This window comes from Ictidomys tridecemlineatus, unplaced genomic scaffold (assembly GCF_052094955.1).
Source record: "Ictidomys tridecemlineatus isolate mIctTri1 unplaced genomic scaffold, mIctTri1.hap1 Scaffold_454, whole genome shotgun sequence".
Taxonomy (NCBI): Eukaryota; Metazoa; Chordata; class Mammalia; order Rodentia; family Sciuridae; genus Ictidomys; species Ictidomys tridecemlineatus.
Window position 1 is genome coordinate 67462 of NW_027522939.1, and position 20427 is coordinate 87888.

The window sequence follows — 20427 nt, forward strand, 5'->3', positions numbered from 1 at the left end:
CATCAGCTTCAGGCAGGGCCTGATCCAGCTGCTTGACAGTGATGCCAAGGGCCTGCTCTTCCCACTCTGCGCTCTGACCTGGGTAGCCTAGGCCTCCTTCTCCAGCCGGAGCTTGTCACTCCAGGATGGTGCCTCAGCTCCCGGGACTGTCGTTTTCTTGTGAATTCAGACAGAAGGAGTCACAGTGCGTTTCAACTGACCCAGCCACCAACATCCCACCAACATCCCAAGACTGCCCTGGAACCACAACCAGGCACCACGGCTGGGGAACACAAGGACCTCCGTGGCCTGAGTTCCGTCGCTGGAGGCTGGCGCCCATCCTGGCCACCTCAGCACCATCATTTTTCCTTTCCTTTTTAAGTGAAGAACTTTCCCACTTCACAGAAACAGAATGGGAGGCACCCACCCCGACCCTCCCCGCACTTGGCCAACACCACGTGACACATTCGGTGCCACCTCATTGGCTGACATTAGTCACATGGCCCAGGGGAGCTGGGAAGGTGGTCTGGTGGTGCCCAGGAAGAGGAGGAGCACGGACCCTGCAGGCACCAGGACCTTCCCGGCCGTAGCTCGTGGGTCACAGCTCCTGGATCTCTCAGGTCCGTCACTTGCTCACTGTGGAAAGTGCAAAGACCCCAGGAGGAAGGGCGCCCTTCCCCGGTCACACCCCGGCCCCTTTGATCTGCACAAACAATGCACCCGATCCCCAGTGGACTGACCCTCAGGAATACGAACTGCTTCTCCACAATGGGGGAGTCCCCTTCCCCACCCGCCCCTGGAGGCTGGCGAGGCCATGGGACTTACCTGGCCAATAGCATAAGGCAGGGATCGCTGAGCGCTGGCTCCGAGCCTGGGCCTCAAGAGGCTGTCCTTGTCCTGGCTTGCCCTCGTGTGTTTACGCTCTTGACACGGGGAGGGCCTGCCAGGTGAGGACCAGGACAATGTACCGGCCAGTCCTCCCAGGTTTCACAGCCTTGATGGGCCACCGTCCACTGGGTGACCATGCTCAGCCCAGCCTGGCAGGCCAACCAGCCAGGCCAGCTCCATCCCCCTCACCCACAGGGAGGACATGCCAAGACCCCACCAGATTCCCCAGCTGCAGACAGTACGCGGAACTCAGCACATAACGTGGTTTCTTTCTTACACATACAAACCTACGACGATCTGATTTATAAATTAGGCCTGAGAATAGATGAGCAATAATTAATAGAAAAAATGATGGCAGTACACTGTGACAGAACTTATGTGACGGTGCTGTCACAACTTCAGCGTATGATTATTTTTTTCTTCCCTTATTAAGTAGAGAACATTCACATTCCACTCAAAGGAAGCCCTTTACAGCTTTTCTTTGGTATATGTGAATTGCCAACAGCACTTCTAACGCTGGCTTTGAGGGCATTATTAAAGAAATAAGGGTCTGTCAATCTGACACTGAGGAGGCTGTTAAATGACTAACAGGTGGGTAGCATATACAGCCTGGATCCACTGGGCAAGGGGAAGACTCGGATCCCAGGGAGCTGGCAGCTGGATGACACAGGATTTCTTCACACGGCTCAGAGCAGTGAGATGCTCAACTTTTGAGTGGTTTATTTCTGAATTTCCCATGTAGTGTTTTGGGGCTGTGGTTAACCACAGCTAACGGAAACTGGAAGCAAAACCAAGAATAAGGGGGCACCTCTGTGAAATCGGAGTGGATTTTAGAACCTGAAGAAGAAACACAAATATGTGTGGGCCCGTACTGATCTAAGTAAGGGCAATAAGGTTGGGGATGTCTCTCGCGATCAACCACCTGCCTACCCCAGGCTGGACCCTGGGTTCAACCCCCAGGGCCTCGGGAAATAGAGAGTGCAGTAGATGTAGAATCGAGTAGGCAAGTGCCCGAGGCGGAAGAATTCCACAGAAATGTACACGTCAGTCTTCTACGCCTCCTTCTGGCGTAGCTCCCCACTCCCCAGTGTAGTCTGTGCCCAGTGACAGAGGGGCACCGTGGAGGGTGACGGGAAGGAAGGAACAGGACCTGGCCAGCCCTGACCATGCGACCCCCACCAGGGGATCCAGGTGGGCCCTTGATGTCCAGGGTGAGCCTAGCACTTTATCACGTGGTCATCCTCCTAAAACCCACTCCAGGTTGTCCTGGGTTGGATCGGGAGTGGCCCCCAAAGGGTCCTGTGTGGAAGCCTTGGTCCCCACTGGGCAATCGTCCCCAGTGGGGCCCTTGGGAAGTGGTTGGATCCTAAGGGTGCTGACCATTCAATGGATCGATTCATTGAGGGACCATCTACAGCCACATGTAAGATTGGGAGGTGGTGGAAGCTGTAGGAGGCGGGACCTAGTGGAAGGACCTGGGGCCTTGGGGGCGTGGCTCGGTGGACTATGTCCTGTCCCTGGTCTCTCCCCACCCTCTTTTTGCTTCCCTGCAGCCCTGAGGTGGGCAGCTCTCCCAGGCCCTTCCCCATGATGCTCTGCCTCACCTCATACCCAGAGCAAGGGGCAGGCTGACCCTGGACTGAGACCTCTAAAATTGTGAGCCAAAATGAATCTTTCCTGCCTTCATGTGTTTATCTCAGATGTCTTATTACAGTGACTCACCCTGACATAACCATGAGAAATCCCACCAGACCAATCCCAGCTGAGAACTATTCCCCAAAACTCCTCAAAACAGGGTCGTCGCAAACAGAAAGTCTGAGAGGTTGTCACAACCAAAAGGAGTCTAAGGAGACTTGTGAAGTAACAGAACGTGGTCATCTCAGATGGGATTCTAGAATGGAAAAAGGACATTATGCAAAAGTTAAAGGAACCTGAATGAAGTTTGGACTTCCGTTAATGATGACGTATCAGTATGGGTTCACTCCTGCAGGCCAATTGATCATACCCGTGGGGGAGGGGAAAGTGGGTGGTGTGCTCCTGCGTTCATCAGCTTTTCGTCACTATAACAAATACCTGAGACAAAGCAACTTATAAAGTGAAAAGGTTTACTTTGGATCACATTTTGGGAGGCTTCAGTTTACAAACAGAGGAAGCACATGACGGAGCAAAACCATCCGTGGATGGCCAGGGAGTGGAGAGAGAAAGAGGAAGGGCTGGGTCCCTCTTCTAAGTCACAGTCCCTGTGGCCCCAGGACCTCCCTCTAGGCCCCACCCCTTCCAGGCTTCACCCCCCCACAATAGTTCCCCTCACTCGGAGGACCACACCTTTACCACATGGGCCTCTGGGGGTCAGGCAAGATCCAAATGATAGCTTTTATCACCTTTGCACGTGGTCTGAAATCCAAGTTCATTTGCAGACAAAGAATTGAGGTTAAAAAACCAATAGTAATAACACTAGAACCCGGCCGTCCCGTGGAGAAGAACAAGGGAGCTTGAACATGAACTTGGAAGTCAGGGGGAGCCAGACCTGGAGGCCAGCCTTCCCTCCCGCTTGCGAGTTGTGTGACCTTGAGGGGTCGCCTCACTCTTGCTGAGGCTGGCTTTGAACACGCCATCCTCCGGCCTCAGCCTCCTGAGCTCCTAGGGGGCTTATTCGGCCTTATTTCATAGGTGGCTGTTTTCTTCCATTGGAAAGCACCCATGGCCTGGGGTCTCTGGTTGGGGGACAGCAGTGGCCATCTAGGACCACCACCGGAGCCAGGACAGTGCCCACCCATCAAGGCCGTCTTTGATATCAGTCCAATGACGACGTCCAAGGAAACAGCGCTGCTTTGGTGACGGTGGGATCAGCCTGAGATGCGGTGCCCCAGGCAAGGCAAGATGGATCCTCGGTCCCCTTACTCACCAGTCTTCAGGATAATGAGATTGGAGGTTCACGTCCTTGGAGGGAGGCCCACGGTGGTCATTACTTTTTGGGAACCAGTGGGGGACCCTGAGTCCTTCTGATACAGTGGCTCCTCTGCTTCGGGGGGAGATGTCCTGGACCATCTCGTACCTCCCCTGCCCCAGTCCTCCCCCAGCCTCCCTCCTGGTGATGGCAGCTGTCACGGTCCCTCCCTCCCGCAGCCACCCCTGGGCTCGACTCTTCTGAGAACATCACACACCTGAGGGTCGGTAAGCTCTGTTTAGAAAAAGCTCTAACAAAGCCCAAAGTCCACACCCTTAGCCTGGCAGCCTCACCTTGTGTAATTCGGCCCCAGCTCATTTTTGCTGATTCACAGAATCTCCCTTTTCTGCTCTTTCTCCGAGTAGCCCACACATTTATTTTCATTCATCTCTGTCTTTGCTCATAGTGTTTCCGTCCCTGGAGTGCCCTGCCCCCGCATCTCCCCCTAACCAACTCCTACTCATCCTACAACGCCCTACGAGTCTGAAGAGTCACCCGCCCTGTGAATCTTTCTCATCTCTTCAGCTCTAAGCCCAGACAAACCCTTCCCACCTGCAACCTCCTGTGGCACTGTGCTCAGGGCTTTTAAAATATTCTTTAGCAGGGAACCACATTGTCTCATGAACAACTGTCCACCCACAAATTAAATGACCTATAGGGAGTGGACAGATTCCTAGAAACGGCGAACTCTAAAAGCTGACGCAAAAAGAAATAGAAAACCTGAATAGTCCCAGAACCAGGCAGGAGGTTGGATCAATCACCAGTGACTTCTCAGTCAAGAAAAGACAGGACCCTAGGACCTCGCTGGTGAGTTCTACCAAACATTTGAAGAACCAACAACAATCCTTCCTAAACTTTTCTGAGACAGGGAACAGGAGGGGACCCTTCCTGACTCATTCTTGAGGCCAGCATTACCCTGATACCAAAGCCAGACAAACACGCCACGAGAAAAAAATAAGTACATACCCACTTACAGGAAGGTGAGTCTCAGTGTCACACAGTGGAGATATTAGGTGCTTCTTTGTTCATAAAGAATAAACATGGACATGCTTGCACCAGAAGGGGTGGTCTAATTTGAAGGGATTGACATCCTAAAGTAGTTTTGAACGATTATAAAAATCCATCAAGGGTCAGACCGTGTAAGGACAGGTATACATACATCTGTGATCCCAGAGACTTGGGAGGCTGAGGCAGGAGGATCACAGGTTTGAGGCCAGCCTCAGCAACTGAATGAGACTCTGCCTCCAAATAAAAATAAATAAATAAAAAGAATTGAGGATGCAGCCTAGCACTGGAGTGCCTTGGGTTCAATCTACATTACTGTTAAGGTCTGTAGACAAGTCAAAATAGCACCTGGCATTTTGCCAGGGGAATGTTAGAGTTCGTAAACAAGTCTGGATGGTACCTGGCAAAATGCCAGAAGGAGTGGTTTGAGAAGTAACAAAAGCGAGCCATTAAGTGTGGAGATTCCTTATTGGTCGACTGCTGTATCTAGTTTATGCTAACTAAGATAAGCTGTGCAAAATGTATAAATACCTCTGTTGTCCTACAATAAACGGCTTTCTCTCCTGCTGTATCAATCTACACAAATTGTTCGTCACACCCCCCCCCACCCTTATTCTGCTGCAGCCAGACTGCGGCACATTACCAAAAGGAAAAACCACTGTGTAGCTACAACTAGGAATGCAGTGCAGTGGAGATTCACTGATAGGCTGCCGATAAATGTATCAGGACTTCATTGGAAACAGGGCAAGCCATAGTCACGCCCACAGATAAATGACCTTCTGGGACACGGGATCTGATTCTGGAATGCCAAAGGGTTACTTTCCACTGGCTGAGGCTCTCCACAAGTAGATCTGCAAAGCCCCCCTGCTTGGCTGTGTTCTTCACCTTGCTCAGAAGGTTAAGTCTATCTTAGGCAGAGATGCAGTTTCCCTCCCCCAAGGGAGGGATCTGGAGCTTGGTAAAGGTAGTGATTTGTCCTCTGTCTTGCCGCAGTAGCTGCAGGGGTGAGAGGAGAACACAAGAGTCCAGGAGCATCCCTGTTCCTTGTGTATTTCAAGAACACGGTGGGTCGCACAGTTACCCTCAGCTGAATTACTCTCTAGGAAGAGCCTTGGTTGCTTTGGTTTGGGTTTTGTTTGGGTTTTGTAGAGGGGTTGAACCCAGGTTAGTCATTTAACCACTGACTAACATTCCCAATCCTTTAAAAAAGTTTTTTTGTTGTTGTTCATTTTGAGACAGGATATTGCTAAGTTGCTCAGGGCCTCACTAAGTTGCTGAGGCTGGCATTGAACTTGGGATCCTCCTGCCTCAGCCTCCCAAGTTGCTGGGATGACAGGTACATGCCAGTGTCCCTCGTGAACCTCGGTTTGGTCAGACAGAGTCTTTAATGAACTTCCTTGGGCTGGGGTTGGGAACAGGCTAGAGGGACAGGATCACTGGGATTATTTTGCTGCTGTCATTGGGGTTTATTGTTTGTTTGTTTGTTTGTTATGTGGTACAGAACATTAAGGGAGGATTAGAGTAGAGTGACAAAGGAGGTGTCAGACGGCAGAGAGGAGAGGAGAAGGGAAGAGGACATGGGTGTTGTCACAGGGTTTTTGTGGCGAAGGGTGATGGAGATGAAGTTTTTCTATTTTTGTACATCATGGAAACTCTTTCCACAGTGTTTCTATAACAACTTAAGTAAAATACCCACACTTCATTAACATATCATGTATTTAGACTCAGTTTGTTTATCGGTTCATTAAGATTGATGTTAATTGCAGATTCACCTTTCGGTGGGCTCAGAATTAAAACTGAGACCTCCGCTTTAGAACCCAGCCGTGTTGAAACTTCCAGCCCAGTGTTCCACGTCCCAGAAGGAATTATTTTAGTTGTGAGAAAGAGAACCTAACTTCAAACAGTGTGGACAGAAAAGGAACTTATGAATTCATGCAAATGAGCGTAGGTCACCAGTTTCAGGAAGAGCTTGATCAGGGTGCTGCAGTTGTCTTGGTTCTACCTTCTTCCACTTGATGGATTAATTTTCAGACTCACTTTTATCACACTGGCAAAGACTGGACAACTATACACATCACATCTTCCTGAAGAGAAGGTTCCTGATCTCTACCATCAAAACAAGATTCTATGTTTTGTTTTGATTGAATAAATTTGGGTCCCATGCCCACCTCTGAGTCAATCATGAAGGCAGGGACACTGCCGTGTTCTGATGGGCTTAGGCTTGTTTCTGAAGTAATCACGGAGGAGAGTAGGATTCTGAGTGGCTTCCACCAGCGGGGGTGGGCTTTACCTCTGGAACTGGGTATGGAACTGTCCTCTGAGCTCCATGGCTGTCATGTAGTAGTGTCAAGACCCTCGATAGCATATGACCGACCACATGCTTTTGAGTGAAGTTCAAAGAACCAACGAGCCCTTCCCTTTATATTCCTTTGGAATATAAAGCAGACCTCTTGCTGCGGCCTCTGATTCTGTAACATGAAATCACGCTGCTCCCTCTCCAATGAACGCGGGTGTCCAAACGCTGTCGGACAGCTGTTCCTGCACTTGAACATGACGTAGACAGTTGTCCTGGGCATCCTATAGTATGCACAACCGTGTAGCGCGGTCTACAAGTGTCTGTTGAACCTTCCATCAGACAGAATAGCGGGAGTCTGGGAGTCGGGCTCCGGAGTTGGGTGCCTGATTCTGGACACGGGTTCAGCCACAGGCTGGCTGTGGACCTCTGGTGACATCTCTAACCTTTCTGGGCCTCAGTGTCTTTATCTGTAAAATGGGAAGAACAGGAGCACTCTCCCCACCCACCAAATGCCCCTGCGCGGCTCGGTGCTGAGACCTCGGTGAACACTGCATCAACCATGACCAGGAACTGGCCTGAGCTCTTCCCCGCCGTCCAGCTGAAAGGCGTCTGATACCCAGGACGTGACGTTTCCCATTGCCCAGACAACAAAACCTGAGACTCCACGTTGCACTTCACAAGAGCTTACAGGATCACCAACGCCATCCCCAAGGGAACAGAACCTGAACTTGGTATTTACATGACGCTGTCACTAGAAAAATAACTTTAAAGGCAGGTGAAGGGAAATAGTTGAAGGAGTCACCCTGGCCCTCGAGATGCTAAGACAATCGTAAGGAATCACTGAAAACAATAATTAGTCACATTCCTGTTAAAGAGTTCCCTCCACGAGATGGAGATCAACCCTGTTTCACAAACAGGTGGTCTCCAAGCATGGGGACCCTGAGAATCATTTCTTTGATCTCAAAAGGTCTTGCTGAGGTCTGGAAGTGTCCCCCAAAGGCCACTGTGTTAAAGTCATGGTCCCAGCTTGTGTGCCACTGGGAGGTGGTCCACCTTTAAGAGGCGGGGCTTAGTGGGAGGAAGTGAGGTCCTTGGAATCATGCCCTTGAAGGAGATACTGGGTCCCTGGTCCCTTCCTGTCGCTCTCCTTGCTTCCTGGCCACATGCTCTAGCTCTCAGGTACTGACTTGCCACAGGCCTGAAGCAGCAGAGCCAACCAACAACCATGGACTGAAATCTCTGAAACCATGAACCAAAATGAACCTTTCCTCACAAGCAGTTTACCTCAGGTGCTTTGTTACAGCAATGGCAAGGTGGGGAGAGCAGCCCTGTGGTTTCCAGTGAGGCAGTGCCCCCTCTTCCTGTCCTAAATGCTGGCACAGCAGGATCATACTCCCTGATTCTCTCTTCCTCCATCCCCCAAAGTAGTAGCTCATTAATTCCATGTTCCAAATACTGTCCTACCACACTGGCCCAGCCTTCATTCTGCCCCACACTTTTCTTTTTCAGGTCCATTCTAGAAGTGTCTGCCTTAAGGAGAAGCCTCAGGTTCCAAAACTCTCTGGAGGATTGCCAAAGCTTGGAGCAGAAATTCTCCAGCCTTGGAATCTCTAGAATCTTCTGGGCAGGAGGGCAGGTGGGGGAGGAGAGGTGTGGGTGATTGCAGATTCCTGGGCACCGCCCACATTCTCGCCTGGGAAATCGGCATTTGGTACAGGCTCTGGGTCGGCCCTCAAGCAAGAGTGGTGCGGTCATTCACGGACCAGCTCTAGATCAAGAGCAGACCCTTCCATGGGAGGGTTTAGGGATTTGAGGGGGTCCTCTGCAGGGTGTGTGCTATGGGCCGAGAGCCTGTCCTTCCCCAAAACTCACAGGTGGAAGCTCGAACCCCAAATATGGTGGTATTGAAGGTGAAAGACTTGGAGAGAGTATTCAGATTCTCCCTCTCAATCTCTCTCTTCCAAGGACAGAGCAAGAAGGTGACCATCACAGGCAGGAGAAGAGGCATCGTTCTGCAACAGAATCTGCAGGGAGCATGATCTGGCTTCCAGCCTCCAGCTCTGGGAAAACGAATTTCTATTATTATTATTATTATTAGGCACCAGGGATTGAACTCAGGGGTACTCGACCCCTGAGCCACACCCCAGCCCTGTTCTGTATTTTATTTAGAGACAGGGTCTCACTGAGCTGCTCAGGGCCTCGCTGTGGCTGAGGCTGGCTTTGAACTCACGATCCTCCTGCCTCAGCCTCTCGAGTCACTGGGATGACAGGTGTGGGCCACTGCATCCTGTGAATTCCTGATATTTAAGCCACCCAGCTTGTGGTACCCTGTCCTGGCAGCTGAGCTAGGATGCATGTGAGCCTGTCAGCAAGCGTGGCAAGCCAGTCAGAGGCTCAGACCACCATCTGCCAATCCAAGATCCAGGTCACATAATCCTTCCTGTCCAAGATCACCGTTTGGTGGTTTTAAGTAAAATATTTTCTCTAAAACTCATGACTGAGTCATGAACATGTTCCAGGTTGGCATCATTACATACTGGGGATTTTACACAGGAAAAGTTCAACCCTGCAATATTTTCTGCGCTCTGTCTCTGATCACAAAAATCTTCATATCTGGTCATCAGTGAGGCTGCTCGTCCTCCGAGGGTAGAGAGGCCGACGGGGCTGGGTCTGCAGGAGCGGGTTCTCGGCTGTAGACCGGGAGACGTGAGTCCTACTGGTCCTATGTCCCCAGGCCTGCGTCCCTGCTGCACGAGCCAGCGAGTCCATAAATGGCTTCCAACGCATCTTCAGCACCACCAAGGACCTCTGGGCTCTCTGTGGGACCCTTGATGGCCGATTCCCTTCCAGCCACCATGGGGCGATCGCTGTGCGCGGACTCTGACCACCTGCCCTGGGGAAAAGGCCCTCAGCCTTGCTCAGCCTCCTGGTGGCCCCGACGGCAGGGAGTTAGCTCAGTGGTGGACACAGCCACTGGGATTTTAATGACTGTCCTTGGCCATGAAGCTTGGCCCAAAACTGGGGGGGCGGGGGAGTTAGTGGCTCTGCCTTCTCCTCCTCCTGGTGGGGACCTTATAGGGTGGAGTATCCCTTATCCAAAATGCTTGGTCCCACAGGGTTTAGGGTCATGGATTTTTTTTCCTTGAATTTTGGGATATCTGCATCTACGTGACACATCTTGGGGATGGTACCCACGTCCAGCCACGAAACTCATCTGTTTCCCAGACACAGCGTGCACAGCCCAGAGGGGATGTTAGGCTGTATTTATTTTTACAGCACCTGCGTTCTGATCCATCGCAGAATTATCCACTTGGGGGGTGTTATATGTTGGTGCCAGAACAGTTTGGATTTTGGAGCATTAGGATTTCAGCATTTTAGACGAATGGTGTTCAACCTGCCGTATACGTAGGATGGTTCCACAAGTTTTTTTTTGTTTTGTGGGTTTTTCTATTTTTATTTTTATTTTATTTTATTCATTCCAGGGATTGAACCCAGGGGCTCCCTGACTTGCCCCCAGAGCCTCACTAAGTTGCTGAGGCTGGCCTTGAATGTGCATCCTCCTGCCTCAGCCTCCTGAGCCAACTAGCATGACAGGCCCAGGCATCTCCTCCAGCCCAGTGGTGCTGGATGTCAGGATGTGGCCATTTCAAGTGTACAGTTCAGTGACACTCAGCACACAGCATTAGTCTACCATCACCGCAACCTATCTCTAGAACGTTCTTATGGATTGAAACTCTGTACCCATTAAATACTGACCGTTCCATGGCCCAGTCCCTGGCGACCACCTTTCTATTTCTTCTCTATGAACTTGTCTAGTCCGGGAGACCCATTCCTTTGACCTGATGTTGGTGTCTCCCCAGAATGTCCTGGCCCCCTGAGTGACAGGAAGGGGATCCGCTAAGGAGGGTGGGGCCCTAGTGAATGGAATTAGTGTCCCCATAAAAGGGACCCAGGGAGCTCCCTCACCCCTCCTGCCGCTGAAGTCAGAGGAAGAGGTGACCCTGGAGAGGAGTGGCCCTCCCCAGACGCGGACTCTACCTGCGCGCGTCTCGGACCCTGTGAGAAGCGCAGTCACCGTCTCCAGCCGCTAGTCCGCAGCACCTCGCGCTACAGCCGAGGGGACAAAGATATCCACGTCAGTGGAACTGAATTGAGTTTGTCCCTTTGTGCTCGCATCATTTCGCTTAGCTTAACACCCTGGAGGGCCATCTGTGTCACAGAATGTACCCACCGCCTCATCTGCCGCATTTTGCTGATCCATTCACCCGTGGAGGGACGCCTCCTCCGCCTCTGGGCTGAGGGGAAGGACCGTGGTGCGCACTGGCGCGACAATGGCTCCTCGAGGGGCTGCCCTCCCTCCTTTGGGGCTCATGCCCAGAAGCGGAGGCTTGCTCTTTTGTGCACTCAGAACAATAGCCAAAGAAACCTGTGCCTCTGCCCCCCACCCTAGCCCTCCCCAGGCTCCTCTGCGAGTTCTCCGTGGACGGTGCAAACGCAGCCCCCCCCCCCCCCGGGGGGAGTCGGAACTGTGGACCTTGGGGACCAGAGGACGTCAAAGGGCTGGCACAGGTCCATGGTGGGGGTGGGCTGGGGAGGTGAGGCCTGGAGGGCAGGACCTTCCTACCCTAACGTGATGACCTTGAGGACCTTCTCTGGGCGCTTCCCCAGCCCATTACCATGGAGGGACTCTGGGCACAAGGTCATCAACTCCTGGGAGGGCTGACGGCCTCTCTGTGCCTTGGTTCCCTAAATGTAAAACAAGTGAGTTGGATCCATTTGGAGACCTGAACCAGTCATTTCCAAATGCTGCAAATGTCACATAGTATCTCATTTAATCCCCTCGACACTGGGGGGCGGGGGCAATCTAGGGTGGTCTCCACTTACAGTCAGGGAAACAGCCCAGGGTCTGCTCTAACCCTAGGCGTGGCCAGTCCTGGGGCCCTCTGTGGCCCCTTCTGGGGGATACTGCCTCCTTGTTCTCTCTAACTCTTGCTGGGACAGGAGGAAAACAGGAGATGACTGAGTGGCCACATCACACTGAATAGCGTGAACTCTGCTCCAAATATGAAACCAAGTTAAATATCAATGAATTAGTAAATACAGAAATAAGCGAGCCAGACAGAGAGAGGTAGGTAGACTGGGGGGGGGGGGCTACTTCTGCTTTGGGTGCTGCAGTTCCCTCGGCCGCCCACCTCCACCTGAATTTGCAAAGATGCAAACCCAAGGCTCTGAACTTCGTGATTCGGGAACTCGTGGTAAGAAAGGGAACTTTCCCTTGCATCTGCCTTTTCCAGCTTCCCACCTTTCTAGAACACTGAGGGCCCCGTCTCTCTTTTCTTGTGGGGGAGGGGCTACTAGGGATTGAACTCAGGGGCCCTGGACCACGGAGCCCCATCCCCAGCCCTATTTTGCATTTTATTTAGAGACAGGGTCTCCCTGAGTTGCTTAGAGCCTTGCTTTTGCTGAGGCTGGCCTTGAACTTGCAATCCTCCTGCCTCAGCCTCCCAAGCTGCTGGAATGACAGGGGAGCACCACTGGCACGGAGGACCCATCTGTTGAAGGGCCCTGCACCTCTCCATAGTGCCACCTTGATGACCAAGCCTTTAACACAGGGCCCTTTGGAGGATGTTCCTGCAAACCCAGGCCGTGCCTGGTGTCCCCTGATGACTGGGGGAGGAGATGGACGTGCAAACCTGGTACGGATGGAATCCAAACTCCGCCGTCTTTTCCCACCACCCCACACACCTGAGTTTGGAAAGCTAAATATGGCGAGAGCCACAGACACAGCAAGATCACACCTCCAAAGGGACCCTGAGTGACAGGGAAAAAAATGATATTCTCAATTGCCCTTTGGATTTCTGGGCGCTCGCTGTCCATACAGCATGAGGCCGGACTCAGCGTTTCCCCTCCCGGCAGCTGGGCATGACTGGAACTCCCAGCCAGGTTACCTGGAGCCCATGGCCGACGTCCATCTAAGGGGCGTGCTTTGGTGTTGGAGGTAAATAGCAGCATCAGTTCATCACTGTGCAAAGCTGTGACATTATATGTGAATAAGGAGCCAATCAGAGGACATTTCCACTGTGTCTGACCATAGAACCCCACGGTGCCCATCACGGATGTGGTCATGGAGGAAAGGCTTCCTGAGCCCATCCAGCAGGTGCACATGCTCCATTTATTCATGGCTCATGTCCCCAAACACCCTCCTTCTTTCATCAAGAGGAAATAACTTTCCACAGAGGCTTTGGTAGCCAACCAGCAGAAACAAATGATGGGATCTATTATCAAAAATGTTTTCAATAGAAGCAACGTGCCTTCATTGAGACAAATCAAGTGGCCAGGCAGTGAGTCTTTCTTTAATGGTTCCTGTCATTTTCAGGCTGCTCTCGAGGTGTGTATGTTGGTTCTCTGTGGCCGCAAGGAAGCCCTTTCGCTCTCTGCATTACTGACTTCCCGTCTATTGCAGACATTCAAGGACTCTGTGCAGAATTGGCTCAGTCTGAAGTCAGACTCTCTGGAAACGTCTCTCTGGACCCTTGGAAGGCACTGAAGCACATAGATTTTTTTTCCCCCTTGTAGCCAGAATCTCCATCCTTTAAATTATGTCCCATTAAGGTCAATCAGCCCAGTGAAGTGCACGTGGATAGAAATCCACGTCCCCTCTATTGTTTCCCAGCCAGTGAGGCGGAGGACCCCAGCAGCACTTGGTCACTGGGCAGCGGTGTTTTAAAAGGCTCTGGGTCCTGGGTGACCAGGGTGGAAATGCAGAAGAGGAGCTCAGGCCAGCCAAGCCACTTCCATTCTCATCTGGAGCTCAGATTTTCTATCTCTGAAGTATGTAGGGATTGGCTGGGCGCCGTGGCGCACGCCTGTCATCCCAGAGGCTGGGGAGGCTGAGGCAGGAGGATCGTGAGTTCAAAGCCAGCCTCAGCAACTTATCAAAGCCCTAAACAACTCAGTGAGATGCTGTCTCTAAATAAAACATTCAAAAAGGCTGGGGATATGGCTCAGTGGTTAGGCACCTCTGGGCTCAGTCTCTATTACCAATTAAAAATATATATATATATATAGCGATTGGGCTTAAACCAGGGGTGGAAAGTCAAATTCCTTCAGAGGCAAGATAAGTGACAAGATTCAGGGGGCCAGAATAAGAATTTAGGGGAACCAGAAAGGGCACATCCTGCCCAAAAGAAAATGGTTAACAATATTCATGATGATAGTAACTATAATAAGAACCATTAATGCCATTGGGCACTTCTTCCAGGCATGTATCCTTGAGGGTATTGATTCATGTGTTTCTCGAACATCTCAATGAGACAGGTCCCACTCCTCTTTTATAAATGAGAAAACAGAGGCACAGAGATGTCCAATAACTGCTCCAGAGTCACCCAGGAGATAGAGGAAAAAATAACTCCTGAGTGTGTAAGACAGTTGCCAACTTTGGACCCCTCAACTAAGTGATCCCTAAAGTCTTTCTAGCCTTAAAAGCCTAAACCTCTAGGAAAACATAGATACATAGCAGATGCTCAACCCAAGTTGGTTAAATAAATATCTTGGAGTCAAGTTTCAGATAAGTGGCCTTCATTGGGCAGTTTTGTAGACACTTGTCTGGGCATCTGTCTAACCCCTATTTTGAAGGAGATACAATCGATGGGGTCAAAATCGCAGAGCTAGGAAGTGGTGGTGCTTTGCTTTTAACTCCAAATCTAGACTATGCTATGGGCTAAAATAGGGGTTGGCATCTTGTGGCCTGAGAACCAAACAGGGCCCATGTTTTGTTTTTTGTAAATTGGGTTTTAGGAGAACAACCACACTCACGCACTTACTTAGAATGTTCCATCAGCACCAAAATACGTGATGGGCCAGTCCCCTGCATAAAACGATGCAGTATTTGCGCATGACCCACACACCCTCCTGCATGCTTGGAGTCAGCTCTAGACGACTTGTAATCCCCACACAATGTGATCGCCCTGTTGATGGAGAAAAAAATAACCCCTGTTTAGGTAAGACAGTTGCCAACTTTGGAACTATTGTTGGGTCAAGGATAAGTCAGGCTGGATCTGGTCAGTGCAGAGACCTCACAACACCGTCCATGACAGCAACAACTACATGGCATTTTTTTAAAAATATTTTTTTAAAAAAATGCCCAGCAAGATCAACTTAGAGGAGGACGGGTCTGTCTTGGCTCATGGTTTCAGAGGCTCTGTCCGTGGCCGGCTGGCTGCACAGGTCCAGGCCCAAGGTGAGGCAGAACCTCAAGGCAGAAGGGTGAGGTGGAGGTCCAGTGCTCTGCTCAGGGCGGCCAGGAAGCAGAGAGAGAATGTGAGGAGCCAGGGACAGTACATATGATCCCACAGCATGCCCCCAGCCACCCCCTGACTCCAGGCACAGCCCCCTGCCTCTAGTTACCTCCCAGGGAGTGGATCATATTACTGACCCTTGGGAGGGGTGAACTATTCACTAACCAACAGCCTCATACTCCGATCTTCTCACCTCGGAACATCCCGGCATAGACGCAGGAGCTTCCCAGACACGTCTCACGGCCAAGCGTGACACAGATCAGAGGCGGACTCCGTGGTCCACGGCTGCTTGGGCACTAAGTCGGGAGGAGTGAGTACTCAGGACAGAGACAGAGTGGCCCTCCAAGCCCCAGCTGTTGCATCTGGTCCTTCACAGAAAAAGTCTGTGAGCCCTGGACCCGCAAGGCCGAGGGCAGGCAGCGGGGCGCACCCCTGAGAACCCAGAGGTGCGCGAGGTGCGGGGAGGGTTTGCAGGGCTCCCGGGGATCAGCAGCGGCCTTTGTAAGAGGTGCGCGAAGAAAGGAAAAGGGGCTCAGGTTTGGACAAGACTCAGCTCAGGCGATGAAACCTCCCACAGGAGGACAGCTGGTTCTAAAAGGCGAGAGATTGCGCGGGTCCTGGGCTGACGGCGAGGCGGTGCCGTCCACTCGCTTCTCCCAGCTGGATTCCCGGGAGGAGCGAGCTGGAGTTGGAAGCTGCGGGTCAAGTGGGCTTCCCACGCTCAGTCTGGGGTCGCAGCAGACGCGCCCCACGTGGGGAGGGGCTGTCAGAGGAGGAACACCCTCGGAAAACCCAGAAGGGTGCAGACAAGGACGCAAGAGAGAAGCGCACGAAGAGGGCATAGAGGAAGCAGGCTGCCTGTCACAGAAGAGGAAAGAAGCACCAGAGGAGCTGGGAAGGGCCGCGCGCTGGGCTCAGCCGCGGGTCCAGGAGGTCCCAACCTCTCCTCGTCTCCCTTGGCGACGTTGGTCAGCCAGGTCTCACAGATCTCGCCCAACCCTGGAGTGTTGCAGGCAGTGGTCTTCCTCCTGTGGAGGGGAGGAGATCTCTGGATGGCCGCTGGGCATCCCAAGGGTGGGGGAGCTTCTACTTGGACATAGAACCCGGCCATGAACAGAAGACTCCCACCAGAGGGATTCGAGATTTGCAAAGGCAAATCTGGGGAAATCTATCCTTAAAAATGGCCATGATGGTGGTGATGGTGGTGATGGTGATGATGGTGGTGGTGGTGGTGGTGGTGGTGATGGTGATGGTGATGGTGATGGTGGTGATGGTGGTGATGGTGGTGATGGTGGTGATGATGGTGGTGGTGGTGAAGATGGTGATGGTGATGGTGGTGAAGATGATGATGGTGATGGTGGTGGTGATAATGGTGGTGATGGTGGTGCTGATGGCAGTGATGATGATGGTAGTGATGGTGGTGGTGGTGGTGATAGTGGAGTTGGTGTTGAGAATGGTGATGGTGGTGATGGTAATGGTAGTGGTGATGGTGATGATGATGGTGAGGATGGTGGTGATAATGGTAATGGTGGTGGTGATGATGTTGTTGGTGGTGATGGTGGTGATGGTGATGACGATGGTGATGATGATGGTGATGGTGGTGATCACAAAGACAACTATGATGGTGGTGATGATGACGGTGGTGACGATGTTGGAGACAACGTGGTGCAGCAAGAGCAAGCTACTGTTCATTGACCTACTGTGTCGCAGGCACCGTGCTGGGTGCTTGGTGGCATGGCCTCTGCACCTCTTAACACCCTGTGGGAGGCGTTACCATGTCCTATTTGTAGAGGAGAAAGCTGAGGTTCTAGAAGACAAATCCCTTGCCTGAGGTCAGAGTGAGGATGGGAATGGGATCTGGACATCTCTCTGTGCACCTGAGCACGTGCTCAGAAGCACGGAGCAGGGATCCTACAAGTCTGGACCTCGGACTGTGCAGGTCACAGCCAGCCAGGGAACAGCTGTTTCAAAGGCGGACTCCTCTGAGTCTGAACCTCTGGAGGAGAAGCCTCGATCTGCAGTAGGAACAAGATTCCCCAGGTGGATCCTAGGTTTTCTGAGGTTTTAAAATCACATATGAGACTCAGGCTCCAATCCAGCTGGTAAACCACGAACAGGTTGCACTAACAGGCTCCCCAGGTCCAAACCTAGTGCCTACATCGCAGCAGGTGGTGGTGCAGCTCGGTGGTGGAGCGCCTGCCTAGGAGGACGAGGGTCCAGGTTTGGTCCCCAGCACTGAACAATAAATGAATAAATAGGAGCATTGTTCCCTACGTGTTCATGCCTCTCGCTCCCTTTGGAACCTCCCTAGCTTTGAGCGAGGCCTCTTGGCTTACTCTGCTCTGGGAATGTGGGCAGATGGGATGCGGTGGAGTACTGAACCATGTTGGTGTGACATGGCTTGTCTCCCACAGTGACCCTGCATCACCTAACCACTACCCCTCCGCCTGGGGTCCAGCATCAGACAGTGCAGAGTTGAACTGTCCCAAAGCCTGGAGCCAAGCAAAGCCAACTCACACCCTGAAACAGAAACACTCAAACTAACCCAACTGCACATGAGCAAGAAAACCAAAAACTTGATGTTACCAGCCCTTGAGCTTAGGGATGATTTGTTATGTGGCATATTGTAGCAATAACTGACTGATACACCTACAACTGCATACCCCAGATTGTATTTCCATTTTCATAATGTGGGTCCATTTTTCTGGAGAGAGCGGATCACATTATAACCACATTCTAGAAAATTCTCACAGAACTATGGATTCTGAAAAGCTTTAAGAGCCATATGCCTACTTTAAACCTGTTTTTCTCTCAATGGAACCTCAGATTCTAGGATGACCTGGTTTGTTTCCACTCCTTCTCAGCCTCTTAGAAGGCAGATGTTTGTTTGAGCCGTAAACTTTCAGGGGTCCCGACTGAATATGGTACAGGAGAACTGGAACCATGTTTTTGTATTTTTTGAGGGGTTTTTTGGTTTGGTTTGGTTTGGTTTGGGGATGCTTTATCATGGGGCCCATCCCCAGCTCCCTTTTTTGTTTTTAATTTCAAGACAGGGTCTTGCCAAGTTGCTTAAGGCCTCGCTGAGTAGCTGAGGCTGGCCTCCAACTTGCAATTCTCCTGCCTCATCTTCCCAAGTCATAGGATTACAGGGGCGTGCCACCATACCCAGCTCAACTTCAAACTCTTAAAAATCATTACAAGATACGAGAAATAAAGGAAAGAAAGAACTATAAAGGTGCAGGGATGATTTTATAAGATCTATACCTTATGACTCACCCATTCACCCATTTAGCTCTGCAATAGAAAGAAATTTCTTTCCACCCCTGTGAAATAAACAAAAGCAACTTAGTCAATGTTTTAAGGAGACATGAAAAATTAAAAATATTGTGCCACAAGCTGGGTTGGTCTCTATATTTATATACAAAGTGTTTTATATATTGATTCATAAAATATATTCAGAACGTATAGTCAACGTCTTGATCATGAAAATTGTCAGCTTGTCTCAGGATCCTAATTTTTTTCGAGACCATTGCGAAGTGCTTTTAGGAATCTGTGAATACACAATATGCCTCTCTCTCTCTCTCTCAGTCTCTCTCTCTCTCTCTCTCTCTCTCTCTCTCTCTCTCTCTCTCTCTCTGTGGCCAGCAGGCTGAAGGAAGAGCTCCCAACACCCTCGTGGACATGGCAGAGCCGCAGGGAGGCCGTGAAGTGACCCAGCCCCAGCTGTGTGTCTTGGTGGCTGCTGTCCGGTACTGGAGCTGGAGGCCCCGCAAGCCAACCTGCCCACCATCCGGCTGTCACCCGCCCAGGGCTTCAGCACTGGGGGTGCTGCCCGATCTGGGAGACGAGCCTGGACTTGAACGCAGTCCATCTGGAAGGGCTCCTGTTAGCCAAGATGACCCGCTGCCTTCACAGTGACTGATGAAGCACTAGGCAGGAGGGAGAAGAGGGCAGGTGAGACTGCACGTAGTAGCCCAGGGCAGCTCTGGGGTTGGTGCGGGGATTTGGGGGGAAGTGTGGAAGAATTAGGAGGACTCAAGACCCCTCTGCTTCCCCAGAATGGCCATATTCCTTGTCCCTTGGGTCTTGATGCATCTTTCGTTTGCTGGTGCAGTCAGAGAGCATGGGTCTCAGCGGCACACTCACATGCTGTGCAGCACTAGGCAAGTTACTCAACCTTTCTGTGTTGCAAAATAAGGACAAAATGCTTCAGAAGTTAAACTATTGAGATGGGCACAGTACAGTGGTTCAGAAGAGGGGCTCTGGAGCCTCTGGTTGGGTGCTGGTTGCACTCAAATGCTGTGCAGCCTAAGGCAAGTTGCACGACCTTGCTTCTTCAGTTTCCTCCTATAGAAAATGAACAGGACCATCATTCTTACCTCGAAGGCCTGTCCTGAGGGATGAATACGGTCAGCGCCTCTAGGCCTAATCCTGGTACCTAACCCCTTGATAAGCTCCCCAGGGGATTCTGCAGAAAGGAAGAGCCATTTCATTTATTATGAGACCAAAGGTTGGAAGGGATGATCTCTGATTATGTGGCCACAGACACTGAGCCAGAGCCAGTGCTTCGTGCCTCTGTGCCCTTGCACAGAAGTGACTGCCTGTAGTGATCCCCCATCCCACCCACGTTGGGGGTGACCGACGACTGGCCCTTTGTGGCCTCGGGTCCCTCCCTCTGCAAACCCTCCCCCAGCCCATCCAGGTGGGGGCGGCCTGGCCCAACCCTGGGCTCCGTCCTCCTCCAGACACACCTGGCCAGGCGCGTGCACACCCAGCCCCGGGCCCACAGGGCACAGACTTGGTCTGGCCACCTCCTGGGCTCACCTTCAGCAGCCAGTGGGCTCCCTTCAGGTGGGTTTAGACCAAAGGCTTAGGGGACCTGAGACCTGCAGAGGGCCTGGTCAGACGATCAGGGACTGAGTGAAGTGAGCGGACGGCGGGATGGTGAGGGGCCAGCCCGTCCCCCTGGGAGGGGAGCCCTGCAGGGCCTGGGCTCATTCTGGCTCAGGATCAAC